We start from the raw sequence: 12,500 nt of genomic DNA, 5'->3' as shown, positions 1-12,500 counted from the left end.
TCGGATCTCTTCTTCCTCATTTAAAACTATATTATTATTACTTTCCTTCACTTTTAATTCTTGATGAAATTTTTTGTTTGGCTTTTATGTGTAGGGGGTCTCAAACTCAACTCAGCATGTGGGCCGCAGAGCAAGATCACAGCCGTTAGGCGGGCCGCACTAGGTCTACAAAAGGCAACTGTTACGCAACACTTTTCTCACTGCAGTTAAAAACAAAAAAAAATCAGTACAAAATTGTTCGGCAGGCCACATGCTGCCCGTGGGCCTCGAGTTTGAGACCCCTGGTGTAGGTGATTATACTTGCGTATTTGAGTGCCCCTGTTCTTAGGAGGCAGTTGTGTTGCGGAGAGGCAGGGTCCCCTGCCTGTCTGCAGCAGGAAGCCTGCATTTCCCATTAATGAGCTTCCTTGCCTTGGTGTGTGGAGTCAGAGAGAGTTGAGTTTAACATGTAGGGACAATGTAGGATTATCTCATGCAAGTCCGTGTCACACTAACTCCGGTGCCTCCTGGTTCCTTAGATACTGAGCATGTCTTTTTTTCTCCTAAGTAGAAGATTCCCAAATGAAAGAGGAGATTCTAAGACTATCACATATGGTGTACGTTAGTGTGTAGACTTCAAGTTGATTTTTTGGGGGGGATAATATGACTTTGGTTCTCAAACCTTGTTTCTCTGCAATACCAAGATTTCTATTTGGTCACTTTTTGAAAAGAAAGATCTTTTGTGATGCTCCCAGAAGGCTGTGGGTTGCATTCTGAGAACCCGGTGCTATAGGACGAATGCAGTAATGTAGGGGACTGACCTTATCTCAGCTGCATGTAGTTGGCAGCCAACAGGAAATGATGAAATGTGCTGGGATTCCGAGCCGGAGGTCAGACATACCGGCAGGGTTGCGAGGAGGAGGCAGGTACTGAAGCTGAGCTGCAAAGTTAGGCAATGGAAGCCAGCATTTGACAGGAAAAACGTGAGTGTGCTGTTTAAGACAGACATTTCTTTTAAGGTAGACCTTTTTGAAAGTAGAATTTTTTATTTTGTTTTTTCCCTGAGTGATTGCTTTAACAGAAATCTTACCTTTTTAGCCCATCTAGTTTTAGAGCTTCTAAGGAAAGCTGTTTAGGCAGTTTAATATTAACTGAATAGCGTGGAATGTTTTCTCCAAAATGTTTTGAGAAAATGTCAGAGTGTTTGATTTTCTTGTTGTATAGATTTTGGCCTAAACAAGTGAAGGATTGTGCTTTATAATTTTTACTGTGGTTTCAAACCTATGTGCGTGCTTCATTTCAAAATAGGTGGATGAATTAGAAACTTCGGCATGTTTGAGACTAGCTTACATATTGCTGGTTGTACTTTCTTACTGGGTAGCTAAATGAGTTAATGAGGTAACTGTTAACAGAGGGTTGTTTTTCTTACTTTCATGCATTATGCTTGCCATTTCCTTTCTTAACAGCCAAATCTAATCTACAAACGTGTAAATGGGACTTGTGAGAGAAAATGAATAAATTAGCTTCCTGTTGTTTGTAATTGGTGTTTTATGACTATCTGCTCCAGACTCTCAGCCAGAATTAGCCTTCACCTGCTCTAGTCCCCTCCCCCTTCCTCCTCTGTCAGCACTTTCTTCTTTCTCAGTGGGACCCTGTCCCTAGTCCCTGTCTGACTGCTGTCACTAGACACTTTGTTTTTATTTTTATTAGAGAGAAACATGTAAAAGTTTTATTTTTTCAATAACTGAGCAGCCTCACATACATATTTGGTTATCTTGGAAAGTCATAGTCTGGAGTTGAAAAATTATGGCCCCCATTCACTCCCCTTTATTTATGTGCTACTGTCATTGCAATGAGAAGGGTTTTTCCTAATCCTGATACTTGAGTGACCCATCACTGAGTAAGTCTATCGGATTATCTATTACTGTGAACATTAGGAAGGCAGTGACTCCTCTTTCTGTTCCCCAGAAAGTGCCACACTGGTATGGCTTGTGCTGCATAGACAAGCATATTGTCTTGTTAGGTCATTACCCAGTGTGATTGTGTATTTCAAATACTTTTAGAGTTGTGTATTGCCTACTTTCTAGAAGTCCCCCAAATACATAACATTTCTCTCAGACTGTAAGCAGGCCCATCATTTTTGCCCTTGCTGTAGTAATTCTGAACATTTCCTTCAATTCCTTCTTAATTTGATATCTTACTGAATTCTAGATAAATTTTAAATGCTGCATTTATGAAAATCATAAAGAGCTATATTATAATTTCTATCCAGTATGTGCCTTGCAGGTGTAAGATTTATGCTAGGTGTAAAACTTAGCCTCCCTTCCCCTTTCTTTTTTGTATTTTTATTTTATTTATTTTTGTGAGAGAGTCAGGGAGAGACAGAGAGACAGGAACATTGAGCTCTTCCTGTATGTGCCCTGCCCAGGGATCAAACCAGCAATCTCAGCTCTTTGGGACAACACTCCAACCGACCGAGTTATCTAGACAGGGCTTTATTTTTTATTTATTGATTGACTTTTAGAGAGGCAGAGAGAGGAAGAGCGGCGGGGGAAGGGAAACATTTATTTGTTGTTCCTCTCAGTCGTGTATTCATTGGTTGCTTCCCATGTGTGCCCTGACCAGACCGAACCCACAACCTTGTCCTTTCGGGGTAATGCGCTAACCAAGGCCGGTCCACCCCCCCCCCCTTTTATACTGGTAATGTTCTGTTATCCCAGCTACATGATTCTATTATTTATTTGGTGGAATGATTAAAAAGGTGGGGACAAGGCCCTGGCCGGTTGGCTCAGCGGTAGAGCGTCGGCCTAGCGTGCGGAGGACCCGGGTTCGATTCCCGGCCAGGGCACACAGGAGAAGCGCCCATTTGCTTCTCCACCCCTCCGCCGCGCTTTCCTCTCTGTCTCTCTCTTCCCCTCCCGCAGCCAAGGCTCCATTGGAGCAAAGATGGCCCGGGCGCTGGGGATGGCTCTGTGGCCTCTGCCTCAGGCACTAGAGTGGCTCTGGTCGCAACATGGTGACGCCCAGGATGGGCAGAGCATCGCCCCCTGGTGGGCAGAGCCTCGCCCCAGGTGGGCGTGCTGGGTGGATCCCGGTCGTGTGCATGCAGGAGTCTGTCTGACTGTCTCTCCCTGTTTCCAGCTTCAGAAAAATGAAAGGAAAAAAAAAAAAAAAGGTGGGGACATGATATATGATATTTAGAGTCTTGGAGTCTACATAGTTGGTCCCCTTTTTCTTCTTCTTCTTCTTGTTCCTTTTTAACAAAAGAATTAAGACCAAGAGTCAAAATGCCTTGTTGACTGCTTGTCCAGGGTCACACTTGGTAGTTCAGAGTCTAGAACCCAGGCCTCATGTCCCGAGCCATTGGCCTTTCCTTTATTTGCTTTCTCCATGTATTATCTCAATATTAATAGGACTTAGTTAACAATAGCTTTTTTCCCCCTGATAAATCCATTTTTATTTGTTTCATTTTCAAATAGTCAGCTTTTATTTAATACTTTTCTTAAGTGGCATAGGTGTACAATGAATTACCTCAAGTACAGGGAGCATTGAACTCTCTTCCTCTCTAAAGATTTTTTTTTTCTCTCTGAAGATTAAAAAAAAAAATTATTTCTCTATATCATAACATTTTTTCTTGCTTCTCCCCTCGTAAAGTAAATCGTAATTGTTATTGTTATAAGTGAACTTCTTTATGTGATTAACTGCTAAGTGAGAAATCCAAACTTAATAAAATCACAAGTATAAAAGAAAAAAAGGGGCCTGACCAGGCGGTGGCGCAGTGGATAGAGCATCGGACTGGGATGCAGAAGGACCCAGGTTCGAGACCCCGAGGTCGCCAGCTTGAGCCTGGGCTCATCTGGTTTGAGCAAAAGCTCACCAGCTTGGACCCAAGGTCGCTGGCTCGAGCAAGGGGTTACTCGGTCTGCTGAAGGCCCACGGTCAAGGCACATATGAGAAAGCAATCAATGAACAACTAAGGTGTCGCAACATGCAACGAAAAACTAATGATTGATGCCTCTCATCTCTCCGTTCCTGTCTGTCTGTCCCTGTCTATCTCTCTCTCTGTCTCTGTTAAAAAAAAAAAAAAAAGGTACTTGATTCTTCTTTGAAAGCGGATTCTTCAGGATGTGAAAGGTATACCCTGAACTCTGGGAGCTTTTGCCCCTGTTAGGGAATACTGACAACTCTGAGTCTTTCAGACTTTAAGTGTAGACCGACCAGGGTTTGGAAAAGATAGACTATAAACAATACATTATGATGCAAATAAAAGAGGAAATGATTTAAATTTATAAAATAACAGAATTTACCCACAGGTTTCCAGAATCAATTAAAAATAGTTTCAACTAAAAATCAAATTTGAATCTTTCCGAAACTCAAGTATGGGAATTAGATGCAAATAGAGGCCTGCTGAGAACAGTGGGTGACTGTTCTTAGACCTTGATGTAGCTCCCACTGTCTGCCCAGTCACCTTAAAATGCCTTGCGGGGAGGTTCATGGAATAGCACTTACTTGTATTTTCTGAGGGCATATATGCCTTGAAGAGTTTCTGAAACAAATATACTATAAGAAAACAGGCGTTTTCAAAAATATTTTAATGGTACTTGAAATTGAGATCAATAACTTTATACCTATTTGAGTTTATAAACCTGGAGAATGAAGGAGGAAACATGAGCAATGTTTTCATGCACTAGGTCGAAGCTGCCTTTCCTCCTGGTGTTCTGGTGGGCACTGTTGTCCTTATCCTCGGAGAAGCAGCTGCTTTCATTTGTTGGAACAGAGGACCCATCCAGGCTGGAGAAAGGTGAGGAGCTGCTCCAGGGAGTGGAGAGTGTTTACCACTCCCCTAATTTAGTTACCTTTGTTCCCTCCTTATATCCTTACTGTTATTATTTTTCGTACATGTTAAGTATAGAATATTTTAACTAGCTTCCTTTTCTTAATATATAATTGGCCTTCTTAACCTATAATTATTTGTATAAATATATGTATATATACATATATAATTAATATATAATTGTCCTAGTCAGTAAGGCAGTATTTGATATTCTTCCATGCCCCTACCTTCTGCCCACATTATTGTAAATTCTGGTATGCCTGTAAAATTTAAAGATGGGAGGGGGATACAGTATTGATTTTGCTGCAGACTGAGGAGGAGTTAAAGGGTATCCCTGGAACTTTTGCTGGCCCAGAAGTCTTGGAGAGTTTGTGCTGGTGGTGTCACCTGGGCCTTTTCTACAGACTAGCTTCTAGTGGTTCCCTTAGAACTTTCTCTACTGTTGGGCAGATAAAATATATTATGCTCACTTTGTTAAAGATGGCACTGCCCACGTGGAAGCCCTTCGCCCAGGTGATAATATTAGTTGCCCTTCTTGCTTGGGATGGGTGTGATTATGTTAATATGTGTTGGGGGAGGGCTTTCGCACCAAAAGGTTTTAAAAGGAGGAGAGATCATGTTGCTGGGGGGGGGGGAGTGATTAAGTTCTAGGAGAAGCCCATGCTGTAGGAGGGCAGAGAAAGGCCACGTGGGGGAGGCCAGGAGAAGCAGCCAAGATGGCGGAGTGCTGAAGGAGAAGCCAGTTTGTGCAGAGAGAAGGAGATGGGGAACAGAGGTGAATAAGGCTGGTGAGCTAGAAAGCTTTGATTCTAGGAAACTCGGATAAGTCAGTGGCTTTGGGAGCCCTGAATGGAAAGGGAAGTGTTTTCCCACTGTGTGTATTTCTTGCCTGCCGGGTGCAAGCTAGGATTAAAAGCTAATGACCCACCAGTTCTTGGTTCCGTTGTTTCATTACTGTCTGTCCGAATCAAATGTGAACCTGCATTGCCAGGTGGCTGTGATGGTGGCCGTGGCTACTGGCTTTACATCTACATTGAAGAAATGCCTCCCAGTATCCCGGTAGATCCTAGGCCTTAGCTCTGGGTAAAGAGGAGTGTGTGTGTGTGTGAGGATGGGGGGTGGCCTGGAAAACACAGGCCATCAGTTTGAATGAGTGAATGATGGATGAATGAATGAGTGAAGACTTGCAGTTGTCTGTTTCTGCAGAGATTACTTTTGAAGGCACTATAGTCATGTTACCGGGAAGTTCTGAATGCATTTGCATCTCATAGTTCTGCCTTAATACTAAGTGATAGACTAACTGTAATTTAATGTTTCCTTCAGCCCTGAGAATCTGCCCTAAATTTTTTTCCCATTAAACTCTGTCATACATGAATCATAAGACCTGAATCTTGATGTGGACTCATGAAGCATATTCTAATTCTGCCTGAATAACTTAAAGAATCTAACAGGAAATATTCTGAATTTGAATTGTGTGTCAGTGGCCATCACAGTAGTACAGGATTTAAATTTTCTTTTTTAAACATGAAGACTGAATTTCATATTGAGTCTTGCTTTCCATCAGGAATTGTTCTGCAGCTGAGTCCTTGAGGGAGATCAGGGAGGATGATTTTGCTGGAAAATGCTTACTTGACGTGATGTTGATGGTGTAATTGACAGGCTAAACATTGAACTTCCCAGTTTGGAATCTCTCTTTGATTCTTAAGTTTCTGACACCTATTGATATGGCTAGTTTAGTAAAATAAATGATGCACAGGACAATTTGGGGACAGTGAAGTGCTCTCCTTATGATTCTTTTCTATAGAGAAAAGACATGTAAAGAAAAAATAACACAGTACAGTGGACCAATGACAAAATATTTATTGACTTTGTTAAGTTGTCACTTCTGAGATGTTAAGCTCAGGTTTGCTGATATCTGGCCTTCTCTGTAAAGAGAAAATGTTATGCAGCAAGACCATGAGGCCATGCAGACAAGCAGCAGGGCTACTGTGGGAGGAGAAATCTTTGTGGATTTAAAATAAACTCTAAAGCATTTATTCTTTGGCGCATCCAGTAAACTGCTAAGGTTTAAGAGTTTGAATTTTGGATGGTAGAAGTTGTTATAATGATGAAAAATCATTGTGTGAGGTTTATATAAACTGTCATCGTCCTGCCACCTAACTGTTCTCACTGATGTACGTGTAGGCACCTGAGCGAGCTTCATGCTCATTTCCAGCCATCCGTTAGGTCACTGCATGGAGAGGCTCCACCTGGATGCTGACTGGATGGATCAGTTGTTCATCTGTGCATGCTGCATACATTCATTGTTTTCATTTAATTTCTAAACTGAGTACTATTTGGCATAGGTGTACAGCGAGTTACCTCAAGCACAAAGAGCATTGACATTTCTCCTTCTGAGAGATTTTTCTTAAAAAATAAAGAGCTCTGGGACATGCCCTGGAGGTGCCAGTGTGGTGTGGCTGGTTGCTCCTGGAGCCAGATTCAGCCTCCTGGAGGAACTATGTCTCCTGTAGGTACATGCCACTGCACAAGAGGAGATGTTTGAATTCTCCTTGATTGTCAGGGGGAGGAATGCCAGAGCTGCCTGCTGAAAATTTTCTAAACAAGGGAAATATGTCCTGTATAGATTTGGTTCTTTTCTTGTTCTACCTGGCATTGGTGCTGATTGGTAGTGTTATGATCTGAATCTGCTCGAAAACCCATTACCTGAAAGGCCTGATTAGGGAAGGTGCTCAGATATTTTCCTGTATAATTCCAGAGTTTTTTCAGAGAGCCACACTAAGAATGCTATATTACCCCTTTCAAACATGAAACCATGCCTTCATCTTCCTCTACCTCATCTTGCAAGGAATGGTTTATACTGAATATACCTGGGAAATATTTGGCTGCAGCCAAGAACTGATGTTCTCCTTGTATTACTTATCTGCTGCTGATTGTAAACCTGGGATTTTTTTTTACCCTAAGTTGTGTAACTGAGTGGTTTTCAACCTCTTTATACTTGGGGACGGGTGAAGAAGGAGAATTATTTCAGAGACCATTAAGGCAGAAATCACCCCAAGCATAAGCAAATTTGACTAAGATCATTGGATTTGTAATCTTCATATACCATCAGGGTGGTTAACTCTTTCACAGACCAGCATGAAATTTCTGGCAGATCGGTCCACTGACCTGTCGTTGAAAAACATTGGAACTGACCCTGGTACCATAACAGAAGCAAACAAATTATTGTATTTTATTTATTTTTGTTTGTTTGTTTTTTAAGTGAGAGAAGGGGAGATAGTGAGACAGACTTTCACATGCGCCCCTACCAGGATTCACCCAGCAACCCCCATCTGGGGCTGATGCTCAATGCTTGAATCAACCGAGCTATTTTCAGTGCCTGGGCTGATGCTTGAACCAATAAAGCCACTGGCTGCAAGAGGAGAAGAGGGAGAGAAGCAGACAGTGCTTCTCTGTGAGCCCTGATTAGAAATCGAACCTGGCCACACGCTGAGCTGACGCTCTATCCACTGAGCCAATTGGCCAGGGCCGAATTATTGTTTCTTTAAGTTTATGAATTCAATGAACTGATGTTCCTAAAGAACATGAGGTGTTCTACTTGTGATTTGAGGAAACCAGCACAATCCAAGCCCTGCAGTATGTGTAATTGGTGTGTGCACTGTTCTGACCATCAGTGTTTGGGTGAACAGCTGCATCAGGGCCTGGAATGCCAGGTACTTCCTCATCTACCTCTTGACATTGATGACCTCAGCTGCCACCATGGTCATTGTGAGCACTGTGTTTCTAGTCCAGTTGGTGGTGTTGTAAGACTTGTACCTGGAGACTTGTGTTGATGACCTTGGACTCTTTTCAGGTTTTGACAGTATCTTTCTTTTTTTTAAAAAAAATTATTTTCCTTATTTATTTATTCATTTTAGAGAGGAGAGAGAGAGAGAAAGTAGGGAGGAGCAGGAAGCATCAACTCCCATATGTGCCTTGACCTGACAAGTACAGGGTTTTGAACTGGCGACCTCAGCATTCCAGGTCGATGCTCTATCCACTGCGCCACCACAGGTCAGGCGACAGTATCTTTCTTATTCAACACCTTTTCCTGACCCTCCCAAGAATTGTCTTCATTCTGGGCTTTTTCATGGTGCTAAGCTTCTTCCTGGTTGGCTTCTTGTGTTTGCCCTATACCTGGCTACCACCAACCAGACTACAAATGAGTGGTGCAGAGGTGACCGGGCCTGGTGCCGGCATTGCTCTCAGGTGGCCCGGCCTCCATCAGCAGAACCCCAGGTCCACCGGAACATTCACTCCCACAGGCTTTGGAACAACCTTGGAGGGATCTTTTTACTTGCTGCTGAGAATGGGAAGTGTATTACTGCCTTTTAAATATAGTATACATTGATTTATACATATGGATACTTCCTTAAACAAAATAGTTTGTTTTTATCCACTCAGTCTGCATCAGGCAATGTACTCAGCCCTGGGATCCATGATGATTGAGTTCTTGCTTCTGAGAAGCTCAGAGTCTGGTGGGGTAGATGCCAGGGTGATGAGTCTTCTAGAGCTATAGGGACCTTGTTCTGTCATGACAAATAGGGCAGGCTGGGGAAAACACAGTTTGTTAGTGTGTGTGTCAGTCACACAGGAGAGGTGGAGGGAGCAAAATCTGCAGAGGCAAGGTCAGAAAGAAACGGCATATTTGGGCCTTTTGGCTTTCCGAGCAGCACCGTAATGCCCTGATCCTCCTCCTCCCCATCCTTCTGTGCCTGCCCTTTCCCTTGCTGGCCATTCTTGGCTCTGAGAAGGGAAATGTTGTTGAGCCAAAGTTATGCCTGTGATGATTCTTGGATCTCGAAAAGAAGTCTCAAGGGGTCATTGCTTAAGGTGCTTCATTCCCTATTCCCTTTTTTGTTTGTTTTTATTTTTTTAAATTCATTTTAGAGAGGGGGGAGAAGGGGGGAGGAGCACGAAGCATCAACTCCTATATGTGCCTTGAACAGACAAGCCCTGGGTTTTGAACCGGCGACCTCAGCATTCCAGGTTGACGCGTTATCCACTGCGCCACCACAGGTCAGGCCCCGAATCCCTTTTTGTTTCCAAAATAAAAGAGAATTTTTTCTCCCCCTCAAAAGGAAGTGGTTGATCCATTTTCTAAGTCAAGATTGGTGTGACGTGATGTGAAGGCACCAGCTGTGTTCAGTATAAGAAATGTTAGAAGAACTCTAGTCAGAACTCGGAACCAAAATCACATCTGATGATCTCAAGGGTAATGCTTGTGATGTGAGCTTAGCTGATCTGCAGAATGATGAAGTCACATTTAGAAAATTCACGCTAATTACTGAGGATATTTAGGACAAAAACTGCCTAATTTTCATGCCATAGGTTTTACCTGTGACAGAGTGTAGTCCATGGTCAAAATGGCAGATCATGATTGAAGCTTGTTTTGATGTCAAGACTACAGGTGGCTAATTGCTTCATTTGTTTAGTTTCATTTGGTTTTACTAAAAAATGCAACCATTGGGTTTGGAAGACCTCTTTGCTTAGCATCCACAGATCCGCCAAATCCAGAAGAAGATGATGGAAATCATGACCCAAGAGGTGCAGACACATGATTTGAAAGAAGTGTTTGATAAATTCATTCCAGCTGGCATTGGAAAAGACAGAAAAGCCTTGCCAATCTATTTATTCTCTCCATTGTGTCTTTGTTAGGAAAGTCAAAATGCTGAAGATGCCAGGTTTGAATTTGAAAAACTCATGGAGCTTCATGGTGAAGGTCCTAGTTCTGGCCTACTTCTTTGTTCTTAAAAACTAGTTTTGTTGGGAATGGAGTTCTTAGTTGGCAGTCATTGTTACTCAGCATGTAGTATATATTATTCCAGTGTCTTCTGGCTTTCACTTGTGCTCTTAGTTCAATTGTAATTAAAAAAATTTTTTTGGTAGTAAACTTTTTTTTTCTAATTGATTTGAGAAAGAGACACACACACACAGACAGAAAGGAAAGGAGAGAGATGAGAAGCATCAACTCATAGTTTTATCACCTTAGTCGTTCATTGATTGCATCTCATATATACGCCCTTACCAGGGGGCTCCAGCTGAGCCACTGACCCCTTGCTCAAGCCAGTGACTTTTGGCCTTGAGCCGGTGACCTTAGGTTCACGTTGATGATCTCATGCTTAAGTCAGCGACCCCATACTCGATCTAGTGAGCCCATGTTTAAGTCAGCTACTTCAAAGTTTCAAACAGGAGACCTCAGCATTCAGGGTCAATGCTCTGTCCATTGCATCACCACCTGTCAGGCTGTGGTCTTTTCTTGTTGGTTGCTTTTATGATCTGTTCTATGACTTTGAGGTTTTACAGTTTTTCCTCCCCTCCCCTCCCCTCCCCTCCTCTCTCCCCCTCCTCCCCTCTCCTCCCCCCTGTCCCATTTCCTCCCCCTCCTCTGTCCCCTCCCCTCCCCCTCCCCCTCCCCACCTCTCCCCCTCCTCCTCCCCACCTCTCCCCTCCCCCTCCCCTTTCCCTCCTCTTTCTTCCTCTCCCCTCCCCTCCCCCACCCCACCTCCTCCCCTCCCCTGCCCTACTCTCCCACAGCCAAGGACAACACTTGAATCAACCGAGCCAATGGCTGCAGGAGAGGAAGAAGGAGAGAAGCAGATGGTCACTTCTCCTGTGTGCCCTGACTGGGAATTAAACCTGGGACATTCATATGCTGGGCCAATGCTTTATCCACTGAGCAAGCTGACCAAGGCCACTTCCCCATTTTTAATGTTATCTCCTTCTGGAACTTCATTAGATGTTAAGTTAGATGTCACTATTTCCTCCTAGTTGATCATTTTAAAAAATATATTTTCTCTTTTTGTCTCTCTCTGTTGCTTCAGAAAGAAAGCTGATTTATCTACGTATATTCTAGGGTTGCTTCTTTAAATTGTGTCTTTAGCTTTTTTTATATTTTGCCAGTTCAGTGATGCAATTATATTTTATTTAGCTTTTAAAATTTTGCAACAGGAAAGTCATTAAGATACCTGGTTTGCCTTGTTCCTGAAAACAGAAATCTGTTCTATCAGACTGTGTGTTTGCACCAGAGCCTAGCACATTCCTCGACTCACTCATTCCAGACATGTTTATCATGTGCCTGTTATGCATCAATGTTAAGGATATAGGGTAAACAAGGACTTTTGTTCTTCAGGAGCTTGCATTCTTGTGAGTGGAAAGAGACAGTATATAACTATATAAATTGGCATGTGGGGCTGAGTGTCAGAGGAATGGGGACAGATTAGGGAAGGCTTTCTTCAAAAGAAGGTGATGTATAAGCAGATGTGTGATGAGGTAAGGCAGTAAAGCCTGAAGATGTTGGAAGAAGGGTGTTCCTGGCAGAGTGGTAATCTGTGCAAAGGTTGGGCTAAGGCTGGTGCATTGGCGACCCACAGGAAGGTCATTGTAGCTGGAAGAATCAGGAGCCAGGATTGTAAGGAGCTGAGACTGGTGCTGAAATCTGGGGCCATATGGCCTGGGATCTGGTAGGCCAGGGAGGGAAGGGTAGAGAAATGTGACAGGCACCTGTTGGCAAGTTTTGAGTTTGGTGGCTTGAACCAGGTGGCTGAAGCAGAGGTGGTGTGAGGTGGCCACATTCTGGCCCTGTTTCAAGGTGGAGCTGATGGCATGTGGGATGTGAGGGAAGGAGTCAGGGATGACACTGGGGCAG

The 12,500-nt window shown here is 43.2% G+C and overlaps 1 protein-coding gene and 1 pseudogene across 8 annotated transcripts in view; both read left to right on the top strand.

The window, feature by feature from the left end:
- PACSIN2 (protein kinase C and casein kinase substrate in neurons 2) overlaps nt 1-12,500 on the top strand; it is a 162,556-nt gene that overhangs the window by 65,975 nt on the left and 84,081 nt on the right. For 4 of the 8 annotated variants that reach the window (XM_066358597.1, XM_066358589.1, XM_066358594.1 and 1 more), the window contains exons 1-2: nt 834-962; nt 4,671-4,780. The exons of 1 other annotated variant lie outside the window; for it this stretch is intronic. The gene's annotated coding sequence lies outside the window, so the exon portion shown is untranslated. Of the gene's footprint in view, nt 1-833; nt 963-4,670; nt 4,781-12,500 lie in introns of those variants that run through there. 3 more of the 8 variants (XM_066358590.1, XM_066358593.1, XM_066358591.1) reach the window with 1 other exon arrangement.
- Nucleotides 7,427-9,187, top strand: LOC136388404 (palmitoyltransferase ZDHHC4-like; annotated as a pseudogene).

Source organism: Saccopteryx leptura, chromosome 1 (assembly GCF_036850995.1).
Source record: "Saccopteryx leptura isolate mSacLep1 chromosome 1, mSacLep1_pri_phased_curated, whole genome shotgun sequence".
Lineage (NCBI taxonomy): Eukaryota > Metazoa > Chordata > Mammalia > Chiroptera > Emballonuridae > Saccopteryx > Saccopteryx leptura.
This window is presented reverse-complemented; position numbering and strand designations above follow the sequence as displayed.